The following is a 12,554-nucleotide window of genomic DNA, read 5'->3' as shown; positions in this document are numbered from 1 at the left end:
TGTTTTTTTACACCTCACCGTGAATTTTTTCAAACATTCTTTTAGCTTCCTAAATCCAGGACGCCAAAATCTAATGACAAATGAGATTGGCCACTCAGTTTTAGCCATGACATACCACAAATATTGTGGTTTGTTTTGATGGTAGGTAGGCTACATGATACGTTTTTATATTTTTTTCCTTTTATTTTAGAACTAACACCTAGAATAAGTTGACACAAAATTTCAAAATTGACTTTCCCTGAATATTTGCTGGTGTTTTCATGTTATATTCTATAGAATTTTGGGTAGTGATAGTGATTACTGTTATGTACCAAGTAATTTACAGTTCATCATCCCATCTATTTGCTTTTTTTTTGATTGAGCCCAAAACCAGAGAGGCACAAAAATGCTTTATTCCTGCTGTAATGCATATTCCTGAGTACCTTATTGTTGTGCTATCATTTCCCAAAGAGAATGTGATTTTAAAGTGGCCAAATATGCAAAAAGCAATACTTTAAAAACCTAGTCATTAATTGAAATGTGTCAAAATGTGTATTGAAGAGGTTGTGAGCCACGATCCTGAGGGCTGAGACCCAGTTTACATGTTATCCACACTTTGTAAATGAGGACTTTTGCCTCATTTCAGGTGTAAGATTTGAGCTTGAGCCAAGTTAGAGTAATGCCTGTACCTTAGGTCAGCCTCTGGTATCCAAAGGCAGCAATGTGAGTGCATAACACTGACCAAGGCAACAGGCTGGGGTTTTTTTGCTGGGTTCTGTTGCCTGGCACCTTAACTTAAATAAAAATCTAGCCTGAGGAAGTATCAAAAAAAGGTTGAGATGTATGACCTTATCTTGCCTGTTGTATCCATAGCTGCTTATGATTTTCAGGGATACCTAGAGCAGGTGCCATCACAGAATCTACTGGGTTTTTTTCAGGTACAGCCCTATTCAGAACAGAACCCTACCTTCTGGTATCATACCTTAATTTCAGTATGGTATATAATAGAGAGAGAGTAAAACTGATGACTGAAATGCAGCCATGAGTATAAGATACCCAGAACCTTTCAGCTCATGTTCATTTAAACAGCTGAGTTTTAAAATAATGAGAATAAGGGAAAACAGGTCTGTCCATAACATGTAATGGCACAGCTAAACTGGGACTATCACACCACGTATTCATTATATTGCATAATAGCTGTCCTTCAAAAGTCAGCATTGCTGTGTATTTCTCCATCTTTTATCCAGAGGGCAACATAACTCTGTAACTGGGAAATGCTACACTTTAAAAACACCTACGGGTGAGGAGAAATTACCATGGTATCATATGATGAATGGAAGATGTGATGCATCCCTCTTGCTGCATCTTCCTGACAGTATTATAGGCTTACATATATTAGCAAATTAGACCATTAGACTTAAAGGATGGCATTCTGGATGTTTCACTTTATCCTGGACAGTTATATGAAGACTCTCGAAGTATCAGTTTGCTCAGACAAATACAAATGTAAAACTGCTAAAGAAAGTGTAATTTACATGGTTATTTTGGCTAAGTATCTGAAAAAAAAGGCCAATTCACATTAGATTCCTTGAAACCTGTATTGTAATGTCTGTCCTTCCTCTTTAAAGGCCAGCTCCACTCATGTAAATGTCCCATGATCTGAATTGCATGCAGTAACCTTGAGGGGAGAATATGTATTTGGCACCATTTTCAATGATCAAGACACTTTACATGACATTCTTGTTTAAATGGCATGAAAATCAGAGTTAAGTGCTGTGTAAATGAGGGCAGAATAGAGCCCTTTGTATCTCATTTTCCAACTGCCCTGAGATCATCTGGAGGTATAACCACATAAATCCCCCAAGGATATGTCTCCAGCTCTCTTCCTTAGCACTCTGTTCCCTGATCACACTGGAAATCCACTCAATTTAGATTTAATCTCAGCAAAATCTACCCAGGACTTTTCTAAATTTGCAGTACTATCTTTTCAACACTTTTTTTTTTTTTTTCCTTTTTCCCCTCAGCTTTTCTGTTTCAAAATTAGAGCTGAAACTCTTGGCTCAGCCCCCAGGATGGGAGCACATTGCTTCCTCTGTCACTGACTGCTGCATGGTGGTTGTACCTTCTCACTGCCTTTACTTTGCTTCTCTGAAGTATGGCCATAATGCTTTCCAAACATTTATTTTTTAATTTTTTTTTTTACTTTCTTATCTTTCCAAGCTAATACCTTGTATTACACAGAGCAGGCTGACCATTATCCCCACCCAAACAGGGAGCTCTGAGCTTGAAATGAGTATAACACATTATAAGTAAAAACAAATGCTGGTGGGGAAGGAAGCACGAAGACAGATGGATTTATATAAATTCAGCTTCTGAAGTGTTGGGTTGGGTTTTTTTCGTTTTTCTTTTTTATTATTATTATTTAAAAATTAAATAATTGCAAACAGTAACCAGCTGTAGTATTATTCTTCCCTGTGTAATCTGCACAGTGAAATATAAACAGGGGGTCAGGCTCTCCTCTGGCCATCTGACCCTCTCAGCAGGAAAAGGGGGCATGGAGGAGGTTGTGTACAGAGAAGCATAGGAGGATATTCATGAGCTGGGAACTTTTGCAGGAAAAAAAAAAAAAAATAGCTTTCCTGCATAGTCAATGGTGCATAGCTTTCAGTTTAAAAACCCTTATTAAATTAAGAGGAGCTTTCTGCATCCACCAGCCCTTTGCTGCTGCTGCTGCTGTGGTTACCTCCATAATGTTGTTGAGGAGACTGGGGCTTAATATCAACTTGAAGGGTTAGAAAAATGCAATAACATTCAGATACAACTTGATTACTGGCAGAACAGAGATGCAGAACATGAAAACTGATATGCCTGGGGAATCTAGGTCTTCCGAATCTCTTTGTTCCTTTAAAAAAAAAATTCTTTCTTAAAAAATAAGTGTCTATCTGTATGTATATATGCATTCCTTTGTCAATACAGGAAGATGGAGGGATTGGCAGCCAGGCATTCTTCAGTATGTTAATTATCTAATGTTCTATGTTCTTTACAAATTTTTTCTTTTTCTTTTCTTTTTTTTTTTTTTCTTTCAGATTAAAAAGATGAGCCCATCCCTTGCACTCTGAGCACAGTTCTCAAGCTGCATATATGCACAGCATTTTTTTAAATTCACAAGCCTACTTTCTGTCATTTCTATAGTCACCATAAGCTCTGACTCCCTTTTTGTTGTGCTTCAAACCTCTTTTCCCCGCAGCATTCTTATGACATGGCAAACCTTTATTTATTTCTTCATTTATTATTTTAAACAACAATATACTTTTCCACCCCAAACACCCATTTTTACATAACCTTGAGCTGCCTATTCATTCTTGCTCAGAAGGAGTTCAGGGGGGAAGGTGCAGCGTCCCTCTAAATCACAAATGAAATGAGTTTGTTGGCTTGAATAGTATTTCTCCTTTCAACCCTCCACACATTTCAGTGCATTCCATTAGTCATTGTTCAAATGAGGCTGGTCCCCAACCCCAGAGGCAGGGGAGGAGGGAGTTTGGGGTTTAAATGAGTTTGCTGATCAGTACAGAGAGGCACTTTGTTTCTCATCTTATATTTTGCATGTTCTGTTGGCAGACAATAACCCTGCTTCCCAGTATCAAAATGTTTCAGGTTTTGAGCATACTGTATGTTTGATGCAGCTAATTTAAATAAATGACTTTCACATTTAAGCAATTAAACCTATAATTAGCACTGTTTGAATGAACTAATCAGCTAATACCCTATGACACACAGTTCTTTTTTCCCCTCTAAATATTTTTAAAGGGAAAGGAGAGAGATTTATGAGAAATTATAGGTGATGCAGTAAAAAAATATGCTTTGCTTCACGGAAATTACAAAACAACACCACAAAGTATTTAGACCAGTCTTCTCCCTTTGCCTTCCAGGGAATGTGGAATTATGCACAGTCATTTCCTTTGAATTCAGGGGGAAAAGACTGCAATAAACAAAGTAAAGAATCTTTGTTTTTAAATCAGGGCAAACTTCTACCACTGTTGTGTGCTTTTAGAGAATACCCAAACACACTTTCATAAGGTACTCTGTACTTATTCTCTGTATTTTAAAACGTGTGCATACATCTAATCCAGTGGTAGGAGAGCTGTATAAACCATACCCTTGAGAGATTTCCTCTGACTGGCAGAACATTAGCCACTCTCAATAAGATGGAAATTTATTAGGAGGAAATTATCCTGGTGTCCTCTGAAAAATAACATTTCTGATAAAAATCTTGTTCTCTGACAGCAGTCTAACAGGATACATTTGTTAGCCGGTTTTGTGCCTTGGATTTCATCTGTTAATTTTAATTCTTCTGTTGCACTGCTGTGTGTTTACGTTCTGAGGCAGACATGATCTATGTGTGCTCAGTGGAGATTGAGATGTTGGGGGTGAGAGGGCACAGAAGTTTAGGAGGGAGTTAGTTTTGTGTTGTTTTTGGTTTTTTTTTCCCCTCTAGTTAAAGTGGAAAAAACATCCTTACATTTTTATGAAGGTTTGCATTTGTTATACATTGTGCCTCTTTGAATCTTATGTTACCATAGTTTCTCTTACTATAGAAATATGTATAATTTATCACATAATCCTATTTTTCTGCAGCTCTGCTGTCCCTAAATGCCACAGTGCCTCTCATAGGACATATGAGTCACACCACACACTAGCATCTTGTTTTCTCCTAGAAAACCACTAAATGTCTTCAAATCCTGCAAACAGCTTGGACACTCCACCTGTCCTCACTGCAGCTCCACCAAGGATGGGATTCAGGACCCTTCTCTCCAGCCTAATTTTTCCTTGAGGCTCTGCCTCATGTGGGGCTCAGTCTGGAAGGTCTTCAAAGAAGAAATGTGGATTTTTAATGAATGAAGCTGGCATTGGGAACCCTTCCCCCAGCATTTTGACTTGCCAAAGTTAGGTATTTACTGATCTGCTCTTGCAGATAACAAAGGACAGCAGAAAGATGGCAGATGGTCTTTTGTGGTTCTGCATGGTTATATGGCTTACCAAAACTAAAGTGAGCTGATTTCTACTCCTGTGTGATAACCAGTTTCTGAAAGTGCTTTTTCATCTGCCAAGCTTAAGATAAGAGATAGTTTAGATTTAGATTCTTTTTGTCAGACATTCTGGGGAGAGTAGGAAGAAAGAGCTGGGTCATGGGACAAAGCTGCCTTATCAAAACGGTTTTTAATAGGATTGGATTCACCCTTACTTGTGATGGAAAACCTCAGCTCAACATGGAATTTCTTTTTTAAGCAAGGGGAAGAGATCATACTGCCTTATGCAACCAACACTGTGGTGTAGGGAACATGCAGGGAAGGTTTGGGTTTGAACCACCAGGTTCAGAGCAGAAACTTGCAACTCAGGCAAAGATTTGTCTACCTGTTTGTTTCCCATGCTGACAGAGTCTTTCTGCCTAATGCTTCCACATGTTTCCTCCAATCTGGACTGGGAAAAAACCAGTATTTTTGTGAGGCTTTAATAGGTAGGAAAATATTTTTTACTTGGCTGGACTTCTGAAAATCGGGGTAGAGGTGTCTGAAGCATTGCTTGTTCTCATTGTAGATGAAATATGGATGATCAGCAGCTCAGGGATCAATCCTAGGTATGGGAAATTGGGCATCTAGTCACTGAGGCATCCCAAACTTGAGGAATTCATAATTTTTGGCCTTAATCTTTTAATGCTTCAGAGCCCATGTGCAAAATGGTAGCACTGTTATCTAACAGGGGAGCTCATCAGCTCTTCAAGAGGTGCCTTCACTTGAGAGACATACCTGACAGATGAGGTTCCTGGAAAAGCTGCAGAAAAACAGGTAAATTCAGTGGAGTTGGATGAAGTGTTGAGGATATTTTATGATAGGGCTGGCAAGGTTCACACATGGGCTGAGAGATTCCCAGGCAGGAATATGATTTCTTGAGACCTCTCCCTTATGGGAAGAAACCTGAGTCCTGATACTCAGCAAGAGTGGAAGGGAGATTTGGTGACAGAGATGTGGTCAATCTTGCAGATGTACCCTGGAAATCTAAGCTATGATCCTCCCATGTTTCTCTCAGCATGCAGGTGCATGGACCTTTTCTTAGCACACGTCTGCCACACCTTTTGGGGTCTGCTAGGGAAATTACTTGAGCTGTAATTTTACATATTTGGTTTGGAAAAAATAGTGCTTTTGCTACCAGGAATCTCATTATTTCTGGAGCAGAATGAAAATGGAAAGACTTTGAAACTATTTTATTTTTTCTATGTAATAATCTCTGTATGATATAAAATGATGGTTGTTCTGATTAAGTATTGACAGCCATTACCTCTGAATGCCATTCTTTAAATACCAGGAAATATCCAGCTAAAGCAGCTTCTGTACCATACCTAACTCCTACACAGCATGCTAACCTATTGCTTTGTTAGGGTCTGTGCCTCTCCAGTCCTCCTGTATTTAACCTCATACACATAAATACATATCTGCAAAGAACTTTCTAAACACTAACCTGATTAGTTCAAACTTTCAAAGCTTCCACTTTGAAAAGTAGAAAAGCTTTTTTTCAAAACTATTCCTCTTGTTGTTTCTGTTCTTTGTTTCCATGGCAGAGCTCAAAAGCTATTACAGCTGTGTTTTGGGTGGTCTATTGTATACCACTGTTGGTTTTGATTATTACATTCTACATTCTCTTGGTTATGTGTTTCCCTGTCCCTGTGTCTGCGCAGAAATAAGGAGCAGTGCTGCCTCCACCCGTTGTTTATGCAATTGCTCCATGGTCACTTCTTTTCCCTCTTCTGCTTAAGGGGTTCAGAAGTTACACTGGTTCCTCTGTAGTACCCTAAAACATTAGCGTATAGATCAGTATTTAAGAGGACATTGCTCTGTCCTTCCTTCAGGAAAAGCCCTGGAACCAAATATAGAATATAGAAGAGGGAGCATGATTCCAAGTCCAAGTGCTAAGGACAGCTGGTTGAGATGGGGACACCAGGTTTCTGCTGGTTTGACTCTGTGTTTTATGTTGAACCAGCATCAGATAAAAAAACCCTTAAAAACCCGAGGGGTACAGAAAGATAGATAAGGGCTAAGGTATTGCTGCTGTGATTTTTAAACATGCCCTGAAAGACCTTCTACTAAAGGCAGGCAGGCAATATGTAGTGCTCTTGCCTAGAATATACTCCTAGGTGTGATGGACACTAACTTTCAATTGCCTGTGTTTGAAAGTCTGTATTTCAACATTGGCCCAGAAGATGTGATTTATTAAAGGTTCATAACTCTCAGAACAAAATGATGAGTAGTTAAAATGCAGACTTTTGTCTCTAAGATGCACACAGCATTTGTTGCAGAAGATGGGAAAGTACAAGTGCTGCCTTAGACACACTGTTGTGAAAACAAGTGATTCTGGCTGTAAAAATTAGTGATTACCTGCATAAAACAGCACTTGTAAACACAGTGTGTCTCAGCTGACCAGACATCCTGTCCCTTTGAGCAGTTAGTGAGGATCAGAGCAAACAGAATCTGCACTGTGTTCTGCCTTCTCCCCCTTTGCACTTACACAGCATTTGACCTGGAGCTGAAGCAGGACCTTGCAGCCCAGCCATAAAAAAACATCCTGAAAAAAATCTGCACCTTGAAGTGTGCTTAGGACAGCTGGGACACATGTACCTGGAATCAAAAGTAACTGATGCCTTATTGCAGTCAACAGAAAACTTCCTCACGTGCTAGATTTTTTTTCTCTAACTGCACAGTGTCATGTGGCTTTAATTACTCGATGTAATTGTTCCCATTTTGCTCTGGTTTTCTTTGTCCATGTTTCACCTAGAATAGGCAATCTGTAAAGGCAGATGTAAATTCAGATGCTTTGCTGAAACTGATCTGAGCTTTCTGCATCTGTGTCTCCAGGTCAGTTCTGGCAATATCATTAAATGGTATTCCTTGTTGTGAGATCTTCAATGTTTAAGATGGCATTTTGGTAAAAGTAAAAATGAAATAAAAATCCAGGACATGATTTAAGTGTTATTTAAGGGAACTAAAATGAAGATCAATTGTCAAGTAGGAAAAACCTACAAGATGGGGCACAACAGCCTTTTATATCCTCAGAAAAAATCACTAAGCTTTTGTATTAATGAGAAACAGAAGTCTGTAACCTACTTGGTTAAGAGTAGAGCAGGAGTTGGTTGAGCACCCAACTGGACATAACTCTAGGTCGAATGGGTATGAATACAAGGCACAGAGATCATGTTGTGAACATCATTGCCACCTCTCTTTCCTCTGACTATATCCAGGTCTTGAATAAATATTTCACTGAACTGTGACCTGAATCGAGATGATTGATCACCGTAGCAGTACAGCAAACTTTCAGTATATTTTCACATTGACAGTGAACTCGATATCAAACTTTAACCTGCAGCACTTTGCTTTCCTATAAAATAAAAATATTCCATCCTAAATCACTGCCTTTTCAAAAACATAACAAACAAAAAAAAGCCAACTCTTTTTTACTGCCTGCCCTGATTCCCATAGAATCCCAAGTCTTTTATCTCTCTGACTTCCCATGCACTCCCTATTACCTTTCCTGATCTGCCACAAAACCCAGGCAGAATATCAGCAGATCTGATAGTTCCTTCTTGGCTGGTTGCCATTATGGTATTTGAAATACTACAGCATTTCTTTAGGATTGATGACACACAATACACCATTGCACTGCTGTGACCAAACCAGGTTTGTGTGTTGCAGCTTCCCCAGCACTTTGCCAAAAGTGCTGAGACTGAAGAAAGATGAGTACATGTTGGTAAGGGGTAGAGGAACAGTGTTACAACAAGATGTTGGATTGGAGAAGAGGTCTAAAAGCAGTGTCAGGGGAAGAGTTAGTAGGTGTTTCAGAAATATCTGAAAGTGAAGGGAAAAAAGAAATATTCTGGTTCAGGATAAAATGTAAGGAAAGGTCTATTAGGGGAAAAGGACAACTGGGAATGGACTAGAGTAGAAGGAAAAAGAAAAAGGTGGGTTTGGATTGGAAGAAAAATGACTGCAGAGCAGGGGGATGGTGAAGAGGAAGTTTCATTGGGATTTAGTAAAGCAAATGGCTTTGTATCTATGCCTTTGGCTGAACTGATCCCTACTTTGTCAAACAGCCTATCCCTGGCTATAGGAGGTTACCAGGACAGGTGCCTCCCAGGGTCCCCTGCCTGAGCATGCAGTGATGTCCCAATCCATGTCTATGGAAATGCCATTCTGGAATCAGCAGTAAATGATGTCAAGCTGTATGCATGATATATTCTTACAGGAAAAATTATTAACCTAAATTTTAGGTCGTGAAACTTCATTTAACACCATCATAGGCTGTAAAAATCTAAGAAACAGCTCACTACACCAACATCCCACCTCAGTCTCACCTCTTCTTTCTTCATCTCAATGAGCAGTCTCTTTGAATCAGGGTTGTAGGAGATGCATGAAGAAAGGAAACACATGAAAATAAAAATTTTGGAAGAGGAGGTATAAAAGTCTCCTATTTTCCTATTATGGCCTCATTGTCAGGCTCTTAGACTCTAAGGACAAGAGTAATTTATGCCTTTTTAAAGGTAAAGTGATAGGTGCCTGCTTTTACTTTGGGCAAGAAATGCTGCAAGGTTTCCTAGTGTGACTTAATTTGATTGTTCTGAATCAAGGAAATTCATGTGAATTTGAATTTTAGAGTTTCCAAAGTGGCAGAAGCTTAGTAAATATAGTAAATATATTTACAGTTAAGAGCTTCAGGGAAGTACAAAAGAAGCAACAGCTGTAAACATACAGAAATTAGTCTGGACAAGTTTTCAACAAAGGAACTTCATTTTAAAACATTTCTTCTGTACCAGTTAATAAAAATGTGAAATTATTGGATTCAAATGTGGGTTTTTTAAATGACAAATTTCAGTGTAGACTTAACTGAAGGCATGTGAACACCTTCTTTGTTTTGATCTGTATGTAACACATATTACTAAGAGGGTGCAATTACAGTGTATGTGTATACATGAGATACAAAGGGTGTACAAAGACTTGAGAAAATTTTCAATGCTCATGCTGCTAATGTAAAACAGTCTCATAATTGTCCTTATTATGTTCATAATTTTTAGCTAAATATCCCTTCTCACACACTTTAATTTATCCTTCCCCCAAATCTTAAAATTTTAAAATGCAAAAACCTAGAATGCAAGTTGGAATTGTAATTCCTGAACTCAGTTCAAAATTTCATCTCACAATCAGGATGAGGTGGTTTTAAAATAATTGGCATTGCTGTGCTGCCCTTGCTAGCTAAGACACAGGAAAGTGGTAATTTAACTTGGTTTTTTTGCTTTTGCAAATTAACACAAATGTCTTGCTGGTTAATTTAAAGCCTTTTATGTTCCCTCCAAAGCTTCTATCTTTATTGGATTCACATCTGTAGTTTTATTTAATATGAACCAGATGTTGAAATCAAGGCAATATTTATTAGGATGCTAGCACTGAAGGAGGCTTGCACCAGACAAGGCATTTCTCTGGGTACAGTGTCAGGCAGCAGTGAGCATGCTGGAGGTTGGGGTTTTTTTTCAGTTTCTCTAATGAGAAGCAAAGCTTTCTAATCAATAACTTTCCAACTTCAAACTTCAGAAGCAAAGAGATGCAGGCACAGAATTCCATGAGCCACAAGACCTGGTGCTGGTGTTAAAACTGCACCAGGTTGTTAATAAATTTTTTTTCTTTTTTTTTTTAAATAAACCAGGAGAAATGGGCATGGATGGATGGCTGGAGAATCTGTGTGATGGGACAGTGCTGGGAAGACAAGAGACAGCAGAGAGCAGAATGCACTCTTAGAATCAGAAATCAAAGCTAGCAAGGGGAGCTGAGGCTGGGAGATGCAGCTGCTGGTTGGAGGTGTCCTGGCTCTGGGAGAGGCAGCAGCTCCTGATGTGGGCTGAGTTTCAGCTCCCAGAGAGCTCAGATCTGCTGCTCCTCCAGAGATGTCAGCATCTTTCCATGCTCCCTGCAAGCCGTTCTTCTCAGACATGTTTAAGATGCATCTGGTGTGTTTTAAAATCCTGAATTCAATACAAGGTCACTTTTTTTGGTCACTGTTTGGATACAGGCCACTGGGTCTCATGCCTGGAAGGTATGAGATGATGTAAAAATGGGATCTATAACATAGATGAGATAAAGATTTATTCGGTATATATTTTGCTTAGACTCTATTTTTCTGTGCAAAATCATTATTCACTAAAAGGAGAGGCACAGCCAGTCTTTCACCCTCATGAGCTGGAACATTTTGCTCTTGCAGCATAATCAGATTTTCCAAGCAAAACTCCTGGTTATTTCAGTCACATTTATGCAGCCGTACGAGGCCTTGGCAAAATTCAAGCACTGCAGAGCATGGTAACATTTCAAAGTATAAAATCTCAATCAATAACATCTACTTAAATTTTAAAGGCCAAATTAAAAAAAAAATAATAATACTGTGTCTACAAAATACGCATACAGGTAACTGATGGCATTTTTCATGTATGGAGTGTACAGTGTACAGCAGTGTAGAGAGTACCTGCAACCCTGACAGGCAGCATCTCAATGGATCTTATTCAGCCTGATTTCATTTCCTAGCAGGTTTTGGCTTGTGTTTTGCAAGTGCAAGGTTTAAGCATAGGATATAATCCTTATAAAGAGTGGAAAACACGTTAGAAATGTGAAATAAAAGTCTCTAGAAAAATCTGTGCAGGAAATAATATTTCCCAACATAGATTTCTTTCTGCTGCTGGTTGGGACTTGGTGTTAAAATAACAGAATAAATTCAATAAAGGGGCACTGCATCTTGTGTACTAAGGTATAGTTGTTGGTTCAAAGCAATGAGATGAATGCAGCACAGGCTTTGGTAGGAGCTTGATTCAGTTATATAATAAAGGCTAAATCCCTGTCCAATTAACCTCACCTTGGTACCAGGCACAAAAGTTCTCTGTGCATCTTTCCCTTTCACACCAGTTCTTTTCTCTGTCCAACACTCTTCTTGACTGTCCTGTGGAAGATCAAAATACAAATCTGTAAGCCATGATTTCCTGAGCTATAGCTACATTTCTGCCTCTGACTTCCTCAACCATTCATTTCTTCCATACCTTCCCCACCTGTAGAACGGAGAGGCAGAGCCACGTGCAGGAAGTTGCACACTTTTGTCATGGTTCTAATCACCAGTGTCTCCATGAAATGTTTATGAAGTGCTCTTAAGATGAAAATTGCCAAAGAAATGCTAGGGATTATTACTATAAGTTAATGAATGAATTTCCACATGTATTTGATTGCCAGGTAATTCAGAAGGGAATCACCAACCTTCCCCTCTCTATGAATAAGAAAAGTTGACAGTCAGGTAGTTGCTAATTAGCACTCATCTGAAATGCCTCCAAAGCTGAGTGCTCCCAGTTGAGTCCTTTAAAAAGTAAACTTCCAACTAATTGAAATCTGCTGAAAGTTGAGCAGTGGGTAAGGTGTGTAACAGGTAAATCAGCCTGGTGGAATGGGGTACGTAGAAGGAATATTAAGCTTTTCCAGCTGGAGGCCAGAACTTCTGGGGGAGATGCT

Source organism: Calypte anna, chromosome 4A, assembly GCF_003957555.1.
Source record: "Calypte anna isolate BGI_N300 chromosome 4A, bCalAnn1_v1.p, whole genome shotgun sequence".
NCBI lineage: Eukaryota > Metazoa > Chordata > Aves > Apodiformes > Trochilidae > Calypte > Calypte anna.
This window is presented reverse-complemented; position numbering follows the sequence as displayed.